This window comes from Opisthorchis viverrini (genome assembly GCF_000715545.1).
Source record: "Opisthorchis viverrini unplaced genomic scaffold opera_v5_136, whole genome shotgun sequence".
Taxonomy (NCBI): Eukaryota; Metazoa; Platyhelminthes; class Trematoda; order Opisthorchiida; family Opisthorchiidae; genus Opisthorchis; species Opisthorchis viverrini.
Genome location: NW_008751793.1, coordinates 43638 through 50868, shown reverse-complemented (window position 1 = coordinate 50868; position 7231 = coordinate 43638).

Below are 7231 nucleotides of genomic sequence, written 5' to 3'. Positions count from 1 at the left end.
CAAATGTTATCCTAAAATAAATCGCTGCTGTTTCCTAGTGGGTCACTCATAACACGATAATTAGTTCGGTCGTGTTTTGGACGTTCCCGCCATTAGGATTTCAACCAATCAGGATAGAGATGACGCAGCAACATGCATGATATACACAACATGACAGTCCACATGTGCAGCGTGGGACGTCAGGACGTCAGCGGTATTCGACGTTCGAGAGGATGTAGCGACGGCACACGTCAGTACTGAAATGCGTAGATATAGAGATTGGTATTACTGCATCCACACGGCACACACAGTCTACATTCGCACAGGTCGGGTGAGACAGAAGAGAACACCGGAGTGTGGCAACAACGCACGTGTATTAAACCGAAACCGAAACCGGATTAGGGGGGTACAAAGTCAGGTCAAGTTCAATCAGGGGGTCGTACAAGAGGGTTATTCTTTCTTGCCCGGGGCTGGTGGTGGCTCGTCCGTGGTAACTGCAATAGGGGGAGAGAGGGAGAGGCACGTATAATGTCATATGAGAGACGTGCAACCAGATACAGTCGAGTTTCAAATGCGTTACACATGGCGTTATTGATCTAGGCGCGTGATTCCAAGGTCAGTGGTTGGTTTATGTTCAGGTCAAGAGGTGTAGATTTGGGGAAAATGCTAACAACGAAATGAGGAACACCTAGTTCCTCTTCACTGGATAACTCACCTCGGAGGAGTTTAGTTACAGATCATGAATTGCATGTGATTGAACCGACCACGTCTGCAACAGTAACCTAAATATTTAGTTATGGAAGGTATCTAAAGGAAGCATAAATGGTTGTGGCATTTCCTTTAAATTAACGTCAGATTTATCCGTAACACGTGGCAAGTACACACTTTCAACCTTGTTTCTAAAACCTAATTTGAGCCTCTGGCCCATATTTCCTAAAATAGAACAAAATCAATGTACAATCCAGATAGTTCCCTGATTTCAAAAACCAATATCTGAAGAGGAGTACGCTAGTTATGGACACAGTGTTCGTATGTTGCCCAAGGATCATAATGACTGGTGGCGGACAGACAAACAAATAAGAATTCCTTTATGAAAATATACTGCGATATCTCGAATATCGTGCCAACAGAAACATGAGGCGGCCTGTGTGCAGCAGATTCATTTGTAGAATACCATGAACGAGGGATTCAGTTAAGTCTCTCGTGAAAATCAAAGTGATTTGCAAATGAGTGTATTTCTATAAAACAGTCCGATTTAGGTACAAGTAGAACAAGGTTGACGGAAACTTGGGGACTGCACCAACCTGATAAGCCCCAAGAAGGATGAAACCGGTTGTGGGCTGTCGAAGAGTTTTCAGCAAACTTGTGAGTAGTTTCTTTTATCAAAATATACTGCGATATCTCGAAAATCGTGCCAACTGAAACATGAGGCGGCCTGTGTGCAGCACATTCAGTTGTAGAATACCATGAAGTTTCAGTTGAGTCTCTCGTGGAAACCAAATTGATTTACAAATGAGTGATATGGGAATTCAGTTCAGTTGTGACGGGGAACACAATTCTTCAGGTGTTAGTGTTTGCGGCCTCTTGTAGACTATATACTCACATGACTCTCGCTTGAACAATCGTCCTTGTGTCCTTGCGCAATCACCCTGGTGAGTCCACACACCATTTTTGTCCTGATGATGGAAAAAGCAACTCGTAAACGTCTACTACTAATGCGGTGAAAAGTAGTGAGATGAAAATAAAATTTGCTTGCATCATCACCAGTGTTGTATAACTCCAGAGCCGACAGCTGCTGGCCGGGCCATCGGTGCGAGCTACTTCGTTCGGCAGAACATAATCAATGCTGTCAGTCAACCCCCCTGCCAACTTCAGCCACTCCAACTGAGGTTGCTAAAGATGCTTGTGCTACACTCCCGGCTTTGTACTTACCCGTTTGCTTGAAAACTGACCTACCCGAGAACTTGAGGTCACTGATTACTTCTACAGAACAGTCCCTATAAGCAGTTCACCGGGTTTTCACAAGGTGTGTAATCCATCCATCCACACCGTTCTGTTACCGAGGATGCCAAACGCTCGGCCTGAATCGCTCAGGGTCCAGACGAACGAGTGGTGAAGTTTACTTGGGGCTTCAGCTTACTCAACATGGGAACATGTTGATTCTGTATCCAAATCATTACGAAACAAATTTCACCCATTACTATGGCCATGGTTTTGAACTGCAATGTAGAGTTAACCGTTCCCTATTCTTTCCTCAGCTCCTTGAGAGGGACGCTATCCAGATTGTTCGTTAGCACTGAATCGAACGGTTTCGAACAGAAAATGATGATCCGACCACCTCCGAACCCGCATTACCACTAATAACATCATCATTCTTGACTCCAAGTTAAAAGTGACCACGAAGAAGTACCATATGCTTGCTCATGGACCATGTCTGTTGACTGAAAGCCAGTCTTCGCATTCTGGGATACGTCTGCGAAGCTCACATCCTTTGTTCAACCTAACTGTGACCTTCATAATATCATAGAAAACGTACCGGCTGGCCAATAGAAGATTACTGGGATTGAAATCTACAGAATTACTGGAAATGCCGGATATTATTTCATGGTTTCTTGTGCAGTTTAGAGTTCCGTCGGTCTGCCGTTCTCTTGTTCTTAGTGGTTGATGAACGACATGTTCGTTAGCGGCTTCTTCGGTGGAGTACCGGAGGAGCTAAGAGAGCTCAATTCGAACGAAAACATCAATTTGCCTGGAGAAGACGTTGGGATAACCAATCGACTCAAAGGGTAGTGTACCACAACACAACAAAGATCACAGGCAGACCAATAAATTCACGAAACCTCTTTCTCCAAGTGAACCAACCACGTTTGGAGGTAACAGATAAAATTCAATCAAATGCTGCATATATGCACCCACTCAATTACGCAATGGTGATATCTCCTTTTATGGTGACGGGACTCTTGCGAGTCAGTTGCCAAGCTCAGAGACAGCTCTTCAGTTACCTGATCAAAAACCAAAACTAATCGAGCACTGTGTGGCGCCGACTGTTACGAGGATCGTGACACCAAATACGTCACTTCACTGGTAACCCAGTGTCGCAGTCAGATAATCTGAACGAATACAGGAAGCTCGACTTTGATATGACTACATGTTACTTGGTACACGAAGCATGGAACAAAGTGCAAGCAGACAGTGCGCCCCAAATAATGTAAAGCTCAAAACGTGGTCGAGGTAGACGTTTAAACAAGAACAGATACAGAGGAGATTAGCAAGGGAAGACAGAAAATATGTTCTGACAGAAATCCACAATGAACTAGTTCCTATTCGCTCACGCACTGAAACAGTTGTGCAATTAAGTATTTAGTGTAACGATTGTTATTTTTGTTTTATATTTCTATCGGGATTCCTCATTTCGTTGTTACAATTTTTTTCCCAAACCTACACATCTTGAACTGAACATAAACCAACCACTGACCTTGGAATAACGATTGTATTTTTGTTTTATATTTCTATCGGGATTCCTTATTTCGTTGTTACAATTTTTTTCCCAAACCTGCACATCTTGAACTGAAACAGCAATTAAGTATTTAATGTAACGATTGTTATTTTTGTTTTATATTTCTATCGGGATTCCTCATTTCGTTGTTACAATTTTTTTTTTAAACCTACACATCTTGAACTGAACATAAACCAACCACTGACCTTGGAATCACGCGCCTAGTTCAATAACGCCATGTGTAACGCATTTGAAACTCGACTGTATCTGCTTGCACGTCTCTCATATGACCTTATACGTGCCTCTCCCTCTCTCCCCCTATTGCAGGTATCAAGGACGAGCCACCACAAGCCCCGGGCAGGAAAGAGTAACCCTCTCGTACACCCCCGTGATTGGCCTTGACCTGACTTTGTAACCCCTCTTCCGGCTTCGGTTTCGGTTTAATACACGTGTGTTGTTGCCACACTCCGGTGTTCTCTTCTGTCTCACCCGACCTGTGCGCATGTGTGCTGTGTGTACCGTGTGGATTCATTAATACCAGTCCGTATATCTGCACATTTCAGAACCGACGTGTGCCGTCGCTACATCCTCTCGAACGTCGAATACCGCTGCCTTCCTGACGTCCCACGCGACACATGTGGACTGTCATGTTGTGTATATCATGCATGTTGCTGCGTCATCTCTATCCTGATTGGTTGAAATCCTAATGGCGGGAACGTCCAAAACACGACCGAACTAATTATCGTGTTATGAGTGACCCACTAGGAAACAGCAGCGATTTATTTTAGGATAACATTTGACAGAAAATGCATCAGCTATTTTGCCAGTACAATGATCGATTTTCTGTTCTACTCATGTTTAACGTCCATCAGTGTATCGGATAACATAGGAGAAGTCAGTTGGCGTAATATCTTGCAGAACCAATCACAGTGTTGTAAGGTTTGAGTTCATTGAATCCGTTTTGACAGATTTCAGTGTCGTCTGATAAAGCGAATGAGAAATATCCTGTGGTTATTTGTGGATCCCTCGGCCACATGAACGACACACTAACAAGGCTTTCCGACGTGTCAATCATACTTTCACGAGATACTGAAACCACTCACACCCTGTCATTCTTTGTAGCTAACGGATCAACGGTGGTCTCGTTGTTAGTCCAGCGAAGTTCATCTACTCGGAACATCCAGACATTTGAGCAGAACCGCCGTTCACCCCAAACTGCTATACGGCTGAAAACATAATTGGGGTTTGCAGTTGGGTGCGACGCAGTCGGAAAGGACTGCTGGATCAAGTTCTCCTTGGAAGAAATTTTCGTCTTAATTGGTCCTATTAGGCATTCTCCAAGTGGGGAGAGGCCAACATTGTTTCCGCTCATTGCTTGCTATCGAAAGGAACGAGACAAAAATTATGCGATTTTATAAAGTTGAACAGGGTGAAACAGGTGGCCTAACGAAAGACAAGAGACATGGGAATGAAATCGGAAACAAAAAAACTAAAAGTGAAATGAAATGAGAAGGCGGGACGAGAATTAAAAATAGTAGAATGATTGAGGGAATCTCACAGTGTTTCGAACCCGTGACCTCCCGGTCTCGAGCAGCTCATCACCACTGTGATTAGTTCTCACTTAGCACCGCTCATCACAGAAGCCACTCGAGTGACAACTACTCGGATGGAAACAACACTCGTCCGGTGAACTTTACGCAGTTCTGTTCCTTAAAATTCTTGTCCATTGGAGTTTCTGAGTCAGGGGCAAGGGTTTACGTGAATTCTGTTGTATCGAACTGCTTTCCTCGCTCCAGTGCCCTGGCGCCGGATAAAAGACTCGTCAACAAAGGACACAAACAATCTTGTTCAAAAGCTGTAACAGCCCTGCGCTATTTAGAGGGCACTTTCTGACATTGATTCAGGCTTTCTCTGATAGGCATTTAGTGAACACTCGTCAACATCAACCGGGCTTCTATGGGATGCCTGAATGCTGTTCATATTCGGTCGTGGCGTGCCTGAAAACTCATCAGCTTTTGCAGGGTTGATTGAGTGATTGACTGGCCTCGATGCTTGCAGACTTTTATATCGAGGAGTTTTAGGGTCTCACTAGGTTTCGACCGTCCTGGGGTTACCACTAGGAATCTGATATTTTTGACAAATTCTGACAAGAATTGTGTGGAGGTATTTGGGGATGAACATGTTGACACTCTCAAGTGCTGATATAGTAGTGGAACGATATTCAGCAGTTACTCGCCTACATTTGTATGCTCAAGAATATAGCTTTTGTGTCTTTGATTGGCCTTGAACTCGCAGCTCCCCAGGTTGCCTCAAATCAAGCCAGAAACTTTATCTTCGTGTAGGTTGTGAGTTGCGTAAGACCAAACCAGGACATTTATAACCTATTCGCTATTCTATTTTTTCATTAAATTAACGAAACCGTCTTCCCAACCAACAGGATAAAGTTTACATCAGATTAGGAATCCATCGCACTCCATCGTCTTCGAACATTGTGGGGCCATTCCCTAACGTCCAAGTGTGTCCTATTCCCTCCTACCTGGATTTCGAAACGGTTTGTTTACTGGTATTTACGGTAGTGCTGAATTTAGGTTGCTCAGTTCTCAAAACTAAGATAATCTACCTTGTCTTGAGGAACTTTTCTTTTGTTCGAAATCCTGGCCTGCCTGAGGTCATCCAGGAATTTAAGCACATCTTTGACCGTTTCGAAACCCACTGTACAATGAACAAGATAATTTTAGCTACTATAAACCGATTAAGTAGTGGAAAGATTGAACAGAAAGCACGCGAAAACACTAGCTTATTTTTTTCCGGTCTATAGCCCAAGAACTGAACATTTTACTGGCCAAAAATACCTATCATGTGGTCTTGCCATGCTTTCTCCGTCACCAAATCTACTTCACTTTTAAGCTACTGGTGGTACCCGGACGGTCCACATTTCCGTCGGAATGGACGCTCGAAAGTAGGTACAATCGGGACGGACGGGCAACAAAATATTGACATCAGGTACTGAAGAATGAGCGGATCTTAAGTAGGAATGTAACATGGGGAAAATGAGCCGCAAGGAAACAAAACGGTGTCATAATAAACGAGCGCAAGTCACGTTAATCATGAGTAGTCAGAAAACGAGGAAAGTTACTGTTGATTCACGGGGGGATGGGTTTACTAGTTTGTATCAACTTGCTACGAATGTGTAGCTTCCGGTTCATATCGATCCGTAGTCTTCCAGTATATCCTCCAAAGGATGTAGATTGCCTGGGGTACCTCATTGGAGGGGAGAGGTATTCGAAGTCGGATTCGGATTTCTGGGGACCTTTAAACTGAAAGAAAAGTTCGTCTTAACCGGTCCTATTGGGCATTCTCTGAGTCGGAAAGACCAATATTGTTTCCGCTCAATTCTTGCTATCGAAAGTCTTGTGTCCTTGAATGGACCCCCATTAAAGTTGCTTAGTGCGAACACGCATGAGGTGGCCTGAGATCAGGCTTGTCAAAATGATGTTGTAGACAACAGGTAAAAGTACACAATCGCTCCATTTTCCAAGAGCCACAAACACCTTTCATAGCTTGCGTCGTTCCAGCACAACCCGCCAAGAATGACGGGTTTGTGAACCACGGGAACACAGGGTGACAGAAGGTACCGGATGCTGCGTATCACGTTGGGTTCTTGAGGCTCCTGGAGGAAAAGCCGCCCACTCTCAATTCTTCAGCTGCTCCACCTTTGAAGATGGCCTAATGAAGAAACATCTCATAAAAATGACA